Here is a 19559-nt window from a genome sequence, read left to right on the forward strand (position 1 = left end):
TTAAAAATATTATACTTACCTGTCCAGCGACGCGTCCTCCCATCCTGCTGTCTCCTGGCCGCATCTGCTTCTGGGGCCGCTCATTACCTTCCGGCAATATTCACTGCACTCGGCAGTCTTCTGCTTTTTCCATCAGTGTTCGTGCGGTGACGTCACTGGCCGGGAGGACGCGTTGCTGGACAGGTAAGTATAATTATAATGTTTATGATTAATTTTATGCTTTTTTTACGGGTTCCCCGCCCCATCCCATGTCTGTAAAGTTCAAGGTTTGGATGCAAGTTCGTGTCATCTCTGGCCCTGAACTGTACAGAAAAACTCGGGCGAACCCGCCGATCCCGAACATTGGGGGGGTGGGGGGGTTGCCCATCAGTAGGAATGGGTGTTGAAAAAGCGCAGCAAAAACACAGGTATCAGGTTTTGCTGCATTTTTTGCATGAAATCTGATTCTATGGAATAGGACTTTTTTCAACACTAAACTATCAGCATGCACAAGAGAGAAATCTAGCATGCCAAACCACAGCAAGAAAAAAACATACAAAAAACACTACAAAAAAAAACATGCTTTTTTCTGCAGCTACTTTCCTGCCAAAAGATCAGGCTTTGCTGCAGAAAAAAAAACGCTGAAAAAACGCTTAGTGTGAACTTAGCTTAACAGGGGTTGTCCAGACTAAAGGTACCGTTACACTAAACGACTTACCAACGATCACGACCAGCGATACGACCTGGCCGTGATCGTTGGTAAGTTGTTGTGTGGTCGCTGGGGAGTTGTCACACAGACAGCTCTCTCCAGCGACCAACGATCAGGGGAAAGACTTCGGCATCGTTGAAACTGTCTTCAACGATGCCGAAGTCCCCGGGTAACCAGGGTAAATATCGGGTTACTAAGCGCAGGGCCGCGCTTAGTAACCCGATATTTACCCTTGTTACCATTGTAAAAGTAAAAAAAAAAAAAACAGTACATACTCACATTCCGATGTCTGTCACATCCCCCGGCGTCAGCTTCCCGCACTGACTGTGTAAGCGCCGGCCGTAAAGCAGAGCGGTGACGTCACCGCTGTGCTCTGTTTTACGGCCGGCCGGCCGGCGCTGACACAGTCAGTGCGGGAAGCTGACGCCGGGGGACGTGACAGACATCGGAATGTGAGTATGTACTGTTTTTTTTTTTTTACTTTTACAATGGTAACCAGGGTAAATATCGGGTTACTAAGGGCGGCCCTGCGCTTAGTAACCCGATATTTACCCTGGGTACCAGTGAACATATCGCTGGATCGGCGTCACACACGCCGATTCAGTGATGACAGCGGGTGATCAGCGACCAAAAAAAGGTCCTGATCATTCCCAGCTACCAACGATCTCCCAGCAGGGGCCTGATCGTTGGTCGCTGTCATGCATAACGATTTCGTTAACGATATCGTTGCTATGTCACAAAAAGCAACGATATCGTTAACGAAATCGTTATGTGTGAAGGTACCGTATGTAATGATTACTAACAGATCTATGGTCCGACTTCAATCACCCAACAATTTACTGATATCTTCTCTGGTGTCAAATGGTAGATAAGGTGAAATACTCAGGAGTTGCCACTAAACGATTATAGAGCCCTGTTCTTCCAGCTTTGGACACTGTTAATCCGTCCACTATCTGAACAGATAACAGCTGATCGTGGGAGTATAGGATGTCAGAGCTTCACAGATCTGAAATTTATGACCTAATATATGAGCCCTACACAATCCCTTTAAACATGACATATGGTAGGTGGGGGCGGGCTATTATAGATTTTGCATTGGGTCCAAAAGCTTAAAAGGATTATTCACACAATGCCAATTTCTTTACAGAGCACATCTCCATAGATATTGTTCATATTCAGTACAATCTCAATATAAAGTTTCTTTTTTGCATCTATTTGTCTTTTTTTCATCTTCTTATGCCCCTTATATGTATCCAGTTTCACAGAGCTAGATGAGTGATTCTATTCTTATCTGCTAAAACTCCATTTCCCAGCAGCGCCCTGCTTCTCCTCAGTGCTGCAGGCCTCTCCCCCTGCTCTACTGTGTGCTCCCTGATTAAGATAGACAGATCTCAACATGGGCTATTTTTATATCTATGGATGAGCTGATCATTCATAGTTTTCAGCGTAGTGATTGATTCACTATTTGACCAATATTCATTACTATTTACTAATGTCGCACTTCAATAGTGGTTCATGGGGTATCATCAAGGAATGATTATGCCCTCCGCTGTATGCACAGCTGAGCTGAGAATGGAATAGCTGAGCTGTTCTACAACACAGCAATTAGGGCAATGATGATGCAGTGAAAGTGTCTGGGGGATGCAGAATCAGAGGTGCATCTATTTTTCAAGAATTAGACTCGATCATAGGTTCATCTGTTCTTCCTGAGTTAGGATCAATAGGTTCAACTGGTAATAGTGGGATCTACAGCATAGCATAGCTGAGCTGTGCCACAACCCAGGTGTCAGATGTATTATTAGACATTGTCATTAGGTGAGCATGCTCAACCCACAGCATTTGAACTTCTTTGGGATAGATCCACCGCCATATTTCTCATTATGCCTATGCAATAAAAAATGAAGTTGTGCAATATATCCAATACTGCCACAAGTCGCCTCCATAGACTGCACTGGTGCCATTACAGAAAGGTTGTGACATCATAAACATGTGACAATTGTCGGTTTGCAGAGATAACAGACACATTCATAACATTACAGACACATGGATTCCTGAATTGCTGTGTAGCGAAGGCATATTTTGCTGCTTTTTATGCGGACATTCCTGTAGGTGCTGTACACTCGCTCCAGTAGTACAAAGTCTAAACCATTCACTGATACGCAAGCGATAAAACAACTCGTCCAAGGTGATCAAGAGTCACTGAACTGGTTCTAAACTCAGATACCCTTATTATTAGACCTGTGCTATGCTCAGCAGAGCAGAGCTTCCTCCTATGTCATTAAAATGCTTTGCTTTCTTGGCAAATACAAGTAAACTGAGAGTATTCTTTCCCCAGGGCTGCAGTGTCACATGACCGGTTGAACCTTAATGAATCTGTAGGTTTTAAAGGAATCTTCCTTTTTTAAATGGAAAATAAGGCAATAAATGTATTTTAGGAGCTAAAATAAAAATTATAATACTTTTATATATGTATGGCTGCCTAAAAAGTACTGCTGTAAGTATAAAAGCGTTAGTGATTATTGTACTATCATCAGGGGTGGGCACTGACAGCTTGGGGGATCTGTGCAAAAAATGTATTAGGCCCCCGCATTTTATGGCAACCAGGCAACAGATATACAGTATATATATGTGTGTATTTTACACAGTCCCCTCTCATTATGTACAGCACCATCCATTACATATTGGATTATCGTTATTTTTCTTATTTATAGTGCCCTCCCTTGTTATGTACAGCACCATCCCTTACATATCGGATTCTCGCTATTTTTGTTATTGATAGTTCCCTCTTTTGTTATGTACAGCACCATCCTTTACATGTCGGATTCTTATTATTTTAATTATTAATAGTGCATTCTCTTGTTATGTACAGCACTATCTCTTACATATCGGATTCTCGTTATTTTTCTTATTTATGGTGCCCTCTCTTGTTATGTATAGCACCATCTCTTACATATTGGATTCTCGTTATTTTTCTTATTTATAGTGCCCTCTCTTGTTATGTACAGCACCATCTCTTACATATCAGATTCTCATTATTTTTGTTATTGATAGTGCCCTCCCTTATGTACAGCACCATCCCTTACATATCGGATTCTCGCTATTTTTGTTATTGATAGTTCCCTCTTTTGTTATGTACAGCACCATCCTTTACATGTCGGATTCTTATTATTTTAGTTATTAATAGTGCCCTCTCTTGTTATGTACAGCACCATCCTTTACATGTCGGATTCTTATTATTTTAGTTATTAATAGTGCCCTCTCTTGTTATGTACAGCACCATCTCTTACATATCAGATTCTCGTTATTTTTCTTATTTATGGTGCCCTCTCTTGTTATGTATAGCACCATCTCTTACATATCGGATTCTCATTATTTTTCTTATTTATGGTGCCCTCTCTTGTTATGTATAGCACCATCTCTTACATATTGGATTCTCGTTATTTTTCTTATTTATAGTGCCCTCTCTTGTTATGTACAGCACCATCCCTTACATATCGGATTCTATTTATTTTTGTTATTGATAATGCTCTCTCTTGTTATGTACAGCACCTTCCTTTACATATTGGATTCTCGTTATTTTTGATGTTGAAAATGCCCTCTCTTCTTATGTATAGCACCATCCCTTACATATTGGATTCTCGTTATGTTTTTTATTTATAGTGCATTCTCTTGTTATGTACAGCACCATCTCTTACATGTCGGATTCTCTTGTTATTTTTGTTATTTAGAGTGCCCTCTCTTGTTATATACAGCACCATCTCTTTTATATCGGATTCTCGTTATTTTTGTTATTTATAGCTCCCTGTTCTTTATTACATACCGTCCTCTCTTGTTAGATATATAATGCAATAACAGCTGATGGAGCAATAGGAAGCTTCTTTTCTAATGGAGGAGCTGATGGTCTGGTCTTCTGATCAGATGATTCTCCATCAGCAGTCATTTTATATCTAACAAGAGAGGACTCTATATAATAAAGAGAGGGCACTGTGCCGTGATTAACAAAAAACAAGAATACGCTATGTAAGGGGCGGTGCTATATTTATCAAGACATGATACTATTTAATGGGACAGCACTGTACATAACAACAGAGGATGATGCATAATAAGGGACTGTCCCGTACATAACTAGAGAGGATGGTACGTAATAAGGGATGCCCCTTCCAGTAATAATGTCCCCCATACTGGGCCCATTTCTGGGATAATGTCTCACAATCTGGCCTCTTACTGGCATAATATCCCCCATCCTGGTATAATGTTTCCCATACTGGTCCCCTTCCAGGGATAATGTTCTTTGTTGTATTCTCAAATACATTACAAAAACCCGATACTCTTCACCTTTCCCCCGCTCCCATGCTGCGTGGTGTCCTCTTCTACAGTCATAGCATTATCGGTGTCACTGCCATGTGCCCCGTCACGGGTATGCCTCTGATTGGTCACTGGCATGTATTGCAATGCAGTGAGCCAGCGGGTCTCCTGCATCGCAATATATTTCAGCTAAATATGCGTCCGAAGACATACATTTAGCTGAAATAGTCTTGGGTGTCGGCGGGCCCCTCTCGACAGCCAAGCCCTGGTGCTATATCTGCCCCTGAGTAATTGCTGCCTGGAGGGAAAAAAATGTTTGTTAGTCTATTTTATTTGCCACTATTCTTTAATCCCTTACCTATCAGAGCCAATTTTTGCGCTTTGGTTTCATTCACTTCTTTCAAGAGTTAACATTACTTATTTGTCTGTCTAAAGTTTTTTTTGCAGGACAAGTTGGAATTTGTTTCCATTTTTCCAAAGATAAAAATGAATTTCAAAACTGCACTAGGGTCAAAGATGTAAAAATTCAATTCTGCTATTGTTTTTTGGGTTTTGTATATATGATGTTCAAGACGTGATAAAAATGACTTGTGACATGATTATTCAGGTCGGTAAAATAATGACACCAAAGAGGTTTTTAGATCTTGCATTTTTGGGGATGCAATATGTAGGCATCTCGGTTATTTTATTTTTTTCTTCACAGTATTAGATTCATTCTTTGGTTCAATTTTATCTTTATATATATTGTAGGGACTCACTTTCTCTGGTAAGCATTAGACAGTACTCACACAGGCAATACAGCTTTGGACCAAACATGTAGTATTTATTGCTTTTCGCAGGTTGCATAGCACCAAAACAACAAAATCTTGAGCTAACTAAACAGTATAGACCCTCAGTACTTCATACATCGCTGTGCTAGCACCAGCTCAGTCACAAAAAACTGCAACCGTCCATAACAACCACTTACACTTACGGTTCTCTGCACAAACTATTCTCAAAGAGATTCTGGCTTGTTTCTCTTTTCAACTTCAAGACCCATCCAGTCTGCTCAGCCTCCCAGCAGACTGACTTAGAAGAACACATAGGTGTACATAGGTGTACTAATCAAAGCCTTCAGAGCAGGGATTTAACCCAATCCTACCTGACAGTGCTACAATATGAACACACGTATACATATATAAAAAGAGAAAAGCAGGTGCAGCACCAGAAAACATGTGGGTGCAAAGCCTCACTAGCAAAACTAAACCATTCAGACCTAAAGCAGCAACTGGACACAGCATGCTAAAGAGATATAGCAAAAAACTGTGATTTATTAGCCCAAAATAATTAACCACTGTTTTTTGTCACATGAAAATATGAAGACCAGCATGTAGCCTGCGTTCGTAGTAGACTGTGATTTTTACTATATACAGTAATACACTTGTATTGTTGTACACTGCTCAAAAAAATAAAGGGAACACTAAAATACCACATCCTAGATATCTCTGAATGAAATATTCCAGTTGCAAATTTTTATTTATTGCATAGTGGAATTGAAGCACCCCCAGACACAGGGCCACAGGTTACTCGGTACCGGTCCTTTCTGTCTCAGTTCTGGGGTTGTCACGGTGGCTGGACCCGGTCCGTGACCCTGCTAAGGGGCGTCCAATAAAAGGTGATAGGAGTCTGTCAAGGTTTCGTGATGCCACCTGTGGTGTTCGGTCAGGATGACCGACGCTGCTTGGGGTCCGCTGGGGTGATGGAATGGCAGCTAGATGGTATACCTTCCTACAGGTGAAGTATGTCCCCAGGGCTTCCCAGTGATGTAGATGGCGATGGTGTGAGGTGCAGACAATAACAAGGACACAAGGTTGCAGTCTCTTCACCTCTTTACTGAAGACTTCAGGATCCGCAATCCAGAGCACAGTTAACAGGGCTGTCTGAGACCGGCCGGTCCGATGGCACATCCAGAGTTCCCTTTACAGGTGGAAATCGTTGCCTGCCAATAGCGCCTGTGTGTTGTAGTGCTACCCTGCTGAGCATTTGGTATAGTCCTCAAAACTTCTGTTCTAGTTCGTTCGTTCGTTCTTTCTAGTTCTTTCTCTTTCTTTCTATTTCGTTCCAGATGTTACTAGTTTCTCGTCCCCCAGGTATGTTATGGCTAGGATGCACCCGTATGACGGGAAGGCTCGGAGCTCTTCCGGAACCCTAGAGACGCCCCTCTCCACGCGTTGCCCCCTATGTCTTCGTAGGAAATTTAAGGTAGACAGCCAACCTATAATTAACTGTCCTGCGGAGTTTGAAGTAAGGCATAGAGTCAGTTACTTCCTCGGTGTTCCGGCCACCGGCTACGTGCCTCAGTAGGATGTTGCCGTTCTCGGGGCACGACTCCTACTGGCTCTCCTTTGTGCTTGATCTCGTTTCTCACTGTTCCACAATATCCTTCACTTCGTGTCTCTCTCTTAGGATACCGCCGCAAGGTAGTGCAGGCGCTGTTCCGTAACGTTCTGTTCTGTTCGCTAGTTACCTGCCAGATTCCCACACCTGACAGGCACCCCCCTGAATCTGCTCCCTGCAACACCCCCTGCCACGAGATGTTGCCTGAATCCAACCCAGTCAGCTTCTGACTAACTTCCTATCCAACCCCTAGTTTTACCAGAGTGAGGAGTGGCCCAATAAATAAAGCCTTTTTCTCCCCCTAGTGGCCGGAGTGTGAAGTGTAATGTGTGCTGGTGATACCTGGTCAGTAGAATTCCATCAGTGCCATCAGACGTACCATCACTCCCCTTAGCGGCAGAGTGTCATACTGCAACGACCAGATCTCTGGGGCGCTGCACTATGTGTTCAGAACATATAAAACATAACAATTATCAATGTAAATCAAAATGAATATCCCACAGAGGTCTGGAAAGTGGGAGTGGAAAATCAATTTACAGGCTGATCCAAATTCAGTGGAAATGCCTCATGACAGGGAAAAGATGCTCAGTATTGTGTGTGGCCTCCACGTGCCAGTATGACCTCCCTACTGTACAATGCTATACTGGGCATTCTTCTGATGAGGCGGCGGATGGTCTCCTGAGGGATCTCCTCCCAGACCTGGACTAAAGCATCCACCAACTTCTGCACAGTCTGTGGTGCAATGTGACGTTGGTGGATGGAGTGAGCCATGATGTCCCAGATGTGCTCAATCGGATTCAGGTCTGGGGAACGAGCAGGCCAGTCCATAGCTTCAATGCCTTAATCTTCCAGGAACTGTTGACACACTCTAGCCACATGAGGTCTGGCATTGTCCTGCATTAGGAGGAACCCAGGGCCAACCGCACCAGCATATGGTCTCACATGGGTTCTGAGGATCTCATCTCGGTACCTAGTGGCAGTCAGGCTACCTCTGGTGAGCACATGGAGGGCTATGCGGCCCTCCAAAGAAATGCCACCCCACACCATTACTGACCCACTGCAAAACCGGTCATGCCGAAGGATGTTGCAGGCAGCAGATCGCTCTCCACAGCGTCTCCAGACTCTGTCACGTCTGTCGCATGTGCTCAATGTGAACCTGCTTTCATCTGTAAAGAAAAAAGGGCACCAGTGGCGAATTTGCCAATCCTGGTGTTCTGTGGCGAATGCCAAGCATCCTGCACGGTGTTGGGCTGTGAGCACAACCCCCATCTGTGGACGTCGGGCACTCAGATCATCCTCATGGAGTTGGCTTCTAACCATTTGTGCAGACACGTGCACATTTGTAGCCTGCTGGAGATCATTTTGCAGGGCTCTGGCAGTGCTCCTCCTGTTCCTCCTTGCACAAAGGCGGAGGTAGCGATCCTGCTGTTGGGTTGTTGACCTCTTACAGCCCCCTCCACATCTTCTAGTGTACTGGCCTGTCTCCTGGTAGCGCCTCCAGCCTCTGGACACTACGGTGACAGACACAGAAAACCTTCTTGCCACAGCTCGCATTCATGTGCCATCCTGGATGAGCTGCACTATCTGAGCCACTTGTGTGGGTCGTAGAGTCCATCTCATGCTACCATGAGTGTGAAAGCACAACCAACATTCAAAAGTGACCAAAACATCAGCCATAAATCATTGGTACTGAGATGTGGTCTGTGGTCCCCACCTGCAGAACCACTCCTTTTTTGAGGATTTCTTGATAATTGCCAATAATTTCCATCTATTGTCTATTCTATTTGCACAACAGCATGTGAAATTGATTGTCAATCAGCGTTGCTTCCTGAGTGGACAGTTTGATTTCACAGAAGTTTGATTTACTTGGAGTTCCCTTTATTTTTTGAGCAGTGTATATAGTATATAGTGCAGTATAGTATAATATATAGTATAGTATATAGTAATGGCAATCAGAAGATCACAGGCTCAAGTCTCCTAAGAGGGACAAGAAATAAAGTAAAAAAAAGTTTTGAAAAAATATTTAACAAATTAAAAAAATATTTAAAAATAAATATAACCTGCATATTTTGTAAAGCCGCATCCATTAAAGTCTGTTCTATCAAAATATTAAATACAATTAATTAACCCTAAACCCATAAAGAAAAGAAATTCAAACACCAGAATTGCAATCAAAAGGTCATATTTATCACAAAATAGTATCAATGAAAACATCAGCTCATCAGTTCAGGGCGCAACAAAAAAAAATATTTGCTACCTAGCTGTATTGAGCAAAAATTGAAAATCTTATGGTTTTCACTGCATTGTGACTGCTGGGATTTTATTAAAGTTTCACTAGCTGTCGTCAAGGACACTGAACCACTGCAAGAGAATTATTATACCTAGCATCATTTTTCATTAAGATAACATAAAGTATACATATACAGAGGTGTGAAAAAGTGTTTGCCCCCTTCCTAATTTCCCATTCTTTTGCATGTTTCTCACACTTAAATGTTTCAGATCACCAAGCAAATGCAAATATTAGACAAGGATTACACAAAATACAGTTTATAAATGAAGGTCTTTATTATTAAGGTACGGTAAAAAGAAATCCAAACCTACAGGACCCCGTGTGAAAAAGTGATTGCCCCAAAACCTAATAACTGGTTGGGCCACCCTTAGCAGCAACATGTGCAATCAAGTGTTTGTGACAACTGGCAGTGAGTCTTTTACAACACTCTAGAGAAATTTTGGCCCACTCATCCTTGCAGAATTGCTGTAATTCAGCCACATTGGAGGGTTTCCAAGCATGAACCGCGTTTTTAAGGTCATGCCAGAGCATCTCAGTTGGATTAAGGTCAGGACTTTGACTAGTCCACTCCAAAGTCTTAATTTTGTTTTTCTTAAGCCATTCAGAGGTACAGTAGATGTGCTCATGTGTTTTGGATCACTGTCCTGTTGCATAACCCAACTGCGCTTCAGCTTGAGATCACGAACAGATGGCTGGACTTTCTGCATCAGGATTTTTTGGTAGACAGCAGAATTCATGGTTCCATTTACCACAGCAAGTCTTACAGTTCCTGAAGCAGCAAAACAGCCCAAGACCATCACATTACCACCATATTTACTTGTTGGTATGATGTTCCTTTTCTGAAATGCTGTGTTAGTTCTACACCACATGTAATGGGACATACATCTTCCAAAAAGTTCAACTTTTGTCTCGTCAGTCCACAGAGTATTCTCCCAAAAGTCTTGGGGATCATCAATATGTTTACTGGCAAAACTGTCATGAGTCTTTATGTTCTTATAGCTCAGCAGTGGTTTTTGTCTTGGAATTGTGCCATGCAGGCCATTTTTGTCCAGCCTTTTTCTTATGATGAAATCATGAGCGATGACCCTAACTGAGGCAAATGAGGCCTGCAATTCTTCGGATGTTGTTGTGCGATCTTTTGTGAACTCTAGGATAATTTGTTGCTGCGCTCTTGGGGTAATCTTGGTCAACCAGCCACTCCTGGAAAGGTTCACTACCATTCTACATTATCACTATTTGTGAATAATGGCTCTGACTGTGGTTTTCTGGGGTCCCAAAGCTTGATAAATGGTTTTAAAACCTTTTTCAGACTGATAGATCTCAATAACTCTGTTTATCATTTGTTCCAGAATTGTTCTTTGGATAATGGCATGATGTCTAGGTTTTGAAGATTTTTTGGTCTACTTCACCTTGCCAAGAAGGTCCTATTTAAGTGATTTCTTGATTGAGAACAAGTGTAGCAGTAATTAGACCTGGGCGTGGTTAGAGAATTTGAACACAGCTTCCCAAAGGTTTATGTTTTAATGGAGGGGTGGAGGGGGGGGGGAGGGGCGGCAATCACTTTTTCACACAGGACCTGTAGGTTTCGATTTATTTTTCCCGTAATAATAAAGACCTTTGATTTAAAAAAAGGAATTTTGTGTTTACCAGAATGGGAAATCAGGAACGGGGGACAAACACTTTTTCACACAACTCTATGAAAAGAAAACTCAAAAAACAATGTCACAATTGCATTTTGACACACTTGGAATTTTGGGGGCTGTTTTCAAGCACATTATATGGTAAAAATGTTGGTGCAGTTTAAAACTTTGTAAGAAGGAACATAAACCAGCTCACCCGTGATTCAGCAACCAAACCTCGGGAGCACGGACCCGCTGTGTCCAGGCGTGCAAGATCAAAAAAAAAGAAAGAAATGTCCAGCTTCACCGAGTCCGTAAAAAGCGATTTCTTTATTAACAAACTTTAAACATGGAGGATACAGACTTCAGCACAACCATATGGGTAAGAATCGCAACGCGTTTCTGGAGACTAGGCTCCCTTAATCATGACCATGTTAATAAAGAAATCGCTTTTTTACGGACTCGGTGAAGCTGGACATTTCTTTCTTTTTTTTTGCAGTTTAAAACTACAAATTTCTATGTTGACAGAAAAATTACAAAGGTATGGGAGGAGATAAAAAAGGGGAAAAATGAAAAGTCACCCTGTCGATGAGGAGCTAAACTAATCAGATATTCATATAGGGGACTTAATATATAAAAATATATAAATATCATCCTTGTTTAGTATACTTAGCTTTAATTATCCAGAAAATGATTTTTAATTTTTAAAGGGACTCTGTCACCTGAATTTGGAGGGAACAATTTTCAGCCATGGAGGCGGGGTTTTCGGGTGTTTGATTCACCCTTTCCTTACCCACTTGCTGCATGTTGGCTGCAATATTGGATTGAAGTTCATTCTCTGTCCTCCATAGTACATGCCTGCACAAGGCAAGATTACCTTGTGCAGGCATGCACTACGGAGGACAGAGAATGAACTTTAATCCAATATTGCAGCCAGCATGCATCCGGCGGGTAAGGAAAGGGTGAATCAAACACCTGAAAACCCCGCCCCTATGGCTGAAGATTGTTCCCTCCAAATTCAGGTGACAGAGTCCCTTTAATGCAAATGTAGATGCTCGGTACACCCTTCTCGTGGTCAAAAGTCTCAGGGCACCGTTCTGTTCTTCCCCCTTTACTGATTGACAGAGCTGTCTGTAATAAAATCTCATCTGCACGTGCACACACTGACTCTGCAGGTGAGCAGTGCGCACAGTGTCAGTGCAGGAGCTAAATTGGTGCTCACACATCTGTCGCTCCTGTCTACAGCAAGCGGCCACAGCAGACAGGAGAGGTGGATGTGTATGCAGCTGCTTGATTCCTGCACTAACAGTGCGTGGGCTCCTCTTCGGCTGGGTCAGCATGTGCACTGACACCCATATTTTCATAAAGATTAAAGATCATTTTCTGGATAATGAAAGCTAAAAAAAACTCAACAGGAATGATTTTTATAGTGACTATCATCTGATTAGTTTAAACTAAGTTTTGGGGGTGACAGACTCACATTAAAGTGGTTTCTAGCAAAAAGAGATACTACTCAGCTTCAGAGACCCCTTTCACTTAGGTCATGTACTATATCTCCTTGGTCTGCGCTGGTCAATGGCAGCAGAAGAGATCCATCTCAGCCAGTGATTGGCTATTCAGACATTTCTAGCCAGTGTATGCCAAGGACTTTACCTGTAACTATGCACCAGTCGGAACCAGTGAAGTGTATATTTATTGGAGTGGTGCTATATGTTGTGAGAAGCCATACATGGGTTCATGAGTCCAACATGATGGGCACAGTCTAAGATCCCCTCTTCAGAGATAAGGCACTACATGGAATGGAAAAGACCTTCTTCGGCAGTAAATCTGTTTTTTTATAAAAAATTTTATTAATTTACTCTATTGTTAACCCCATTTGATTAAATTTTCTACTTCTAGTTATGAGAAATTGGTGGTAGTAGACAAGAATCTTACTTTTGGTTCCCATACTCCAACCTATCACTTTTTGTAACCTATTTCAATGTTTTGGGGCACATGTGCCATTATATCTTCTATAAAAGATATGGTTTTGCACAGTATCATTCTTCTTGTTAATTACAAAGTTAAAGATTAACACGTGTTTTACAAGGTATTCATGTAGAAATTCAGACTTACACAATCTATAAACTCTTCTTTTTCCGTACTAATATAAAAGTATCAGGCGGGTTCTTTTATACATAGCACATTATGTAAATACAGAAATTGATTTGTAGAAACAGGAAGGATTGAAGATAGAAAACGACCAAATGGATGTCACGAGGCCAAATGGAAGTGATATGGATCCACTGGGCCACTAACACATTTGGCTTATCTCCCACAAATGGAATTTTATTTTCCCAGAGGAAATTTTTGGGGTGTTACTGCCAAAGCAGTCTCCATGAACTTCGGCCAAGGCTCTGAAGCCCAGAAGACACTGATTTATGCTACCAATCATAGACAGATGGGCAAAGGTTAGTGCCGTCAGAATTCAGTTGAAACACTTCATCCAAGTGTTTACTCTGGTGTAAAATACACTGAAAAAAATTGTGAATTTTGGCATTTCCGATCCACTTTTGTCCAGTGTTGTCAAAGTAGGCGGAACTGGGAAGAGGAGGGATGGAACATGGCAATGACCAGTCCACAAGTTCATCAAAAGTGGCCAGAAATGTTACTTCAGTTGTTGGAGAAACCAATAGCAGAGTGAATAAGCCCAACTCAATTTTTCCAGCCAAGTATTTTTTAATAATGCAGTGTTCATACTTTTAAAAGCCGTCTGGGAATGATGCGACTAGTATGATTAATCCAAGATTCAGGCCCTGATCATCTTCTCCCTGCTCCCCTCCCTAGACTGATAGGTCTCTTCTAGTGATGAGTGAATATACTCGTTGCTTGGATTTCCCGAGCACGCTCGGGTGTCCTCCGAGTATTTGTAACTGCTCGGAGATTTAGTTTTCATCGCCTCAGCTGAATGATTTACAGCTACTAGACAGCTTGATTACATCTGGGGACTCCCTAGCAACCAGGCAACGCCCACATGTATTCAGCCTGGCTAGTAGCTGTAAATCATTCAGCTGCGGCGATGAAAACTAAATCTCCGAACACTAACAAATACTCGGAGGACACCCGAGCGTGCGCGGGAAATCTCGAGCAACGAGTTTACTCGCTCATCACTAGTCTCTACCTATGTAAGTCTAGCAGAGCAGGCTGGGGAGAGGACATCGTGACCTGCTTCGCGGATTAGTCAGACCCGTCACACTGTATATTCCTCAACTGGCAGAATGTTTTCTCAGAAATGCCCCTGCATACATGGCCATTGTAGAAGAGCTGGTAATTAAAGGGGTTGTCTGGTCTAAAATGAAAATCTGCAGTCACTGTGCGTGACTGTAGACTTTTGAATATCCTCAGCTCTCGCACTGTACACTGCAAGGATTTGCCAGTTTCTGAACGGTGGTGATGTATGCGATATGCATACTCCCGGGCAAGTGGGCCCAGCCTCGCTCCATACAAGTGGATCGCCCCCAGACACAGGGCCACAAGTCACTCGGTACCGGTCCTTTCTGCTCGATTATGCGATTGTCACGGTGGCTGGACCCGGTCGTGACCCTGCTAAGGGGCGTCTAATAAAGGTGAAAGTACAGTCTGTCAGGGGTTCGTGACGCCACCTGTGGTGTTCAGTCAGGATGACCGACGCTGCGGTGGGGTCCGCTGGGGTGATGGAATGGCAGCTGGATGGTATACCTTCCCACAGGTGAAGTATGTCCCCAGGGCTTCCCAGTAAGGTAGATGGTGATGGTGTGAGGTGCAGGCAATAACCAGGACACAAGGTTGCAGTCTCTTTACCTCTTTACTGAAGGCTTCAATATCCTCAGTCCAGAGCACGTTCAAGCGGGCTATCAGAGACCGGCCGGTCCGATGGGCACATCCAGAGTTTCCTTCGCAGATGGAAATCGTTGCCTACCAATAGCGCCTGTGTGTTGTAGTCCTACCCTGCTGAGCATTCGGAATAGTCCTCACAACTGCTGTTCTCTTTCGTTCGTTCTCTACAGCTTTCTCTCTCTCTCTCTCTTTGGTTCCAGATGTTACTAGTTTCTAACGTCCCCCAGATATGTTATGGCTAGGACGCCACCCGTTTGACGGGAAGGCTTGGAGGTCTTCCAGGACCCTAGAGACGCCCCTCTCCCAATGTTGCCCCCTATGTCTTCGTAGGTGTAGAAAGTAGACAGCCAACCTATGATTAACTGTCCAGCGGAATTTGAAGTAAGGCCTGACGTCAGTTACTCCTACGGTGATCCGGCCACCAACTACGCGCCTCAGTAAGATGTTGCCTGTCTCTCTCGGCGCGACTCTTACTGGCTATCCTTTGCGCTGATCTCGTTTACACTGTTCCACAATATCCTTCTCTTCATGTCTCTCTCCTGGATACCGCCACAGGGTGTGCAGGCGCGGTTCCGTTACGTTCTGTTCTGTTCGCTAGGCACCTGCCAGGTTCCCACGCCTGACAGGGACCCCCCTGTGTCTTCTCCCTGCAACACCCCCTGCCACGGGATGTTGCCAGGTTCCAACCCAGTCAGCTTCTGACTAACTTCCTCCCCAGCCCCTAGTTTTACCAGTGTGAGGAGTGGCCCAATAAATAAAGCCTTTTTCTCCCCCTAGTGGCCGGAGTGTGAAGTGTAATGTGTTCTGGTGATACCTGGTCAGGAGAACTCCTTAGTGCCATCAGACGTACCGCTGCTCCCCTTAGCGGCAGAGCGCCATACTGCAACGACCAGGTCTCTGGGGCGCTGCACTAGTATCAACTAGACGGCCGTGCCCTTCGGACTTAGACACCAGGAGGAAGTAGGCGTCCAACCACAGCTCTGACTTCTTTTTGATGTTTAACTCATCTGAAGGAAGTGAGAGTGAAGCCAGCGCTGATTGGCTGCAGGGATTGGGTGACATATTCTCACGTGGGAAAGCTCCCTGGGACAGCCACCTCTGAAACAGTGCACTGCAGATGAGTGTAAGGTCAGGATCAGATGGCTATAGATTCTCTCTTGTGAGAGATTCGGGCCGATTATGCTTATGTCACTCCCATCAAATTCTGCCAGAGTTTGATCTGAGTATCACCTTAGTGTGATCCGATTCTCTTGCATCAGAGAATCATATCCCAGGTATGGAGAAGATGGAGAACTTAATTTCTCCATCTTCTCCATTGTCTGTCTCTACTGTAATCAGACTGCCGATGTTTCACACGCACCTATCGGCTTGTGTGGGTGTGTGATCCGATCATCGGATGCTCCCGCAACATGCAGCCATTATCTTCACACAGACCGCCAATCTATATGAACAATTGTATGACGACTGGTTGCATATGCAGCCAGTTTGCTTTCCATGATCAACGGACCAAATACACAATCATCTGAATGAGACAGAACTGGTAAAACTCTTGAAATAAATAAAACCCCTTGATCGTATGTCCTGGGTTGGGTCCTGGAGCTGAGTACGCGCTCTTACAGGAGCTGAGCACTTTTGCACCATCAGTCCACAGGTTGTTTAAGGAGCTACATTATATTCCAAAAACCTATAAAGGTTTAGTTAATTTTTAGTAATAATACACAAATGAAGGTGTTCTATTCCCCATAGTTAATGTTTTCCTGAGTGCAAAATTCCAAGATATGTATAGATAAAGTATATTCTTTCCTTTCATGGGACTTTGAAAATCACAAGACAGTCACAGTATACAGTAGATGAAACATTATGTAGCGAATGGTTTGCTAAATTGTTAACTAATTTACCAGGTAGGAAAAAAAATGAATGGACTGATGTCAGCTCTCTAATTATAGGGAGAGACAATTAGGAGGAAACTTATTAAATGGAACCTGTCACCAGATTATTCTCATGTATTCTGAGAGCAGCATGATGTAGGGGCAGAGACCCTGATTCCAGTGATGTGTCACTTACAGTGCTGCTTGCTGTAGTTTTGATAAAACCACTGTGTACTCTGCTACAGATCTAGCAGTTCTCTGAATGCTGCGCTGTGCATAACACGGCCCACATCACTGTGTACACTCTGCATAGGCAGAAAGGTGTCAATCAATTTTGAGGACTGGGTGTTACACAGACCAACTTGTCCTGTAGTGATAATCTACTGCTTATAAAATGCTGATTTAATTGGAACTGCAACCAAGAACCTAGTAAGTGACACATTGCTGGAATCAGGGTCTGTGCCCCTACATCATGCTGCTCGCAGATTACATGGCAAAAATCTGGTGACTTTAAGATGGCCATACACATTAGATGTCTGTCGGACGTACAATGCTTTGGCATATCGTTCGACTGACAGCAATCTCAGCCAACTATCTCATATACAGGAGCTCTCATTCAGCCAAGTAATCATGTGTTCTCTAGGAGAAAGCTACCGACTGACAGCCAGACAAAGCGATCACCTATTTCTCTGGCAGTCCAAGCACCAAAAAATAAAATCTGTGCCTGTCAGTGGCGGGCGTTGATTTCCTCTATGCAGTAATAATAGTAAATGTATTGTGCCTCTAGGGATTATATCACTTGAAAAAAGCTAGACCTACATTTTAGAAAAGTGTAATGGAAAAAAGTTGCAAATTGTTGCACAAATAGGATGTGCACCATAATTTGTGAATTTTTGTATGTAAAAAAAAAAAAGGCAAATTCCCCATTATTCTACACGTACCTGAAATCTCCCATTAATATGCCTCATTTTCTCTCCATTTGTGCAGACCCTTTTCTTTCCTATACCTGTTCTATTGATTTCTGTAGAACACTAACCCAACATATTAAATACATCAGCATAAGATACAGAAATGCCATACTAACAAATATCAGTCACATGCAAATACAACTAATTCACCTATTCCTGAGATAACCCGTTATTCAATTACGTTTTTTTATTCCCATCTTTCAAGAGTAAGAATTTTCTTGTTTCGACAAACGTACCAGAAAAAAAGAGGGGTAGAATTTAAGAAAAAAAAAAATCACCTACCATATTTGATTTTGTGATTCAATTTATTCATTTTATAACAGCACCATATAGGTTTTACTTTTCCAATAACTTTAGTACCTTTTTTTATTTTTTTCCCCTGTGAGGCAGTGTAAGGATTTGTTTTTTTTTATGGGGAGAGCTGTAGTTTTTATTAGTATCTTTTGGGCATAGATATGGCATTTTGATTGCTTTATACTTCATTTCATTGGGAAAGCAAAGTAACTAAAAAACAGCAATTCTGTCATTGATTTGTTTACAGCATTCAGTGTGTGACAAAATATTGTGAGATTTTAATAATATTTTTACAGATGGTGATGAAAAAAAAAATATATATATATATATATATTTTTTTTTAAGCAAATAGGGGAGATTTAAACTTATTTTTGTATTAATTGTTTAAAATATAAACACACATCACAAAAGATAAAAGACAGAACACTATCACTTTTCTGACTTAGTATAAGATAGGAAAAAGAAGCACCTAAACCTAAGCACCTATGGGGAAAAAACGGATCCAGCAGCAACATTTGCTGGATCTGTTTTTTTCTAAAAAAGACGGATTGTGACTGATGGCAAAAAACTGATGTATGAAAAAGGCCTAAGTGCTTGTAGAGATAAGTAAATTGATCTGCAGGACTCTCCCCCGAGGTGCCTGATTGTGTCAGGGAGTGCGGGGCTCTGCAATCCCATCTGTAGATTTTCCTGACTTTTAATCTCAAGCCCCTGATGGAGACACTACCGTCCTATGTCTGTAACACAATGGATGTCCTCTCTCGGATTGAGGGCATCTTTGTGGAGAAAGGTACTTTACTAGTCACCGCAGACATTGAGACCATATACTGTACACTTGTATCAGCCATACACATGGCATGGATGTGATCTGCCTATTTTTGGGGACCTCCAACCTGGATGGCCCTTTTTTGTGAGCTTATTCTTGAGCTGCTGCATTTTACCCTCACCCACAACTTTTTCATGTTTAAAGATTCATTCTTCAGAAGTGTGGCACAGCCATGGGTACGGCCTGTGCGCCCTCGTACTGTAATCTCTTCCTCGATTCATGGTTCATGGGAGAGATTCCCTTTTTGAGACGCGGGCGCAGAGGCTGCCAACCATGTGCTGTGCGGCCCTAATGGTGGCAGGATTGTGAGAAGAATCTGCACCTATCAGAGAATTGACAGACGTGGGTTTTCTAAATACATCCCTCTGCATACACAAATAATCATCAATTTCCAGAGAGATGTCCAGGAAATCAGTTTTTATTAGAATTATAATTGTATGTTAGTCTGATATTGCGTGAGTTGGTGTTAA

This window comes from Ranitomeya imitator, chromosome 8 (assembly GCF_032444005.1).
Source record: "Ranitomeya imitator isolate aRanImi1 chromosome 8, aRanImi1.pri, whole genome shotgun sequence".
In the NCBI taxonomy this organism is placed as follows: domain Eukaryota; kingdom Metazoa; phylum Chordata; class Amphibia; order Anura; family Dendrobatidae; genus Ranitomeya; species Ranitomeya imitator.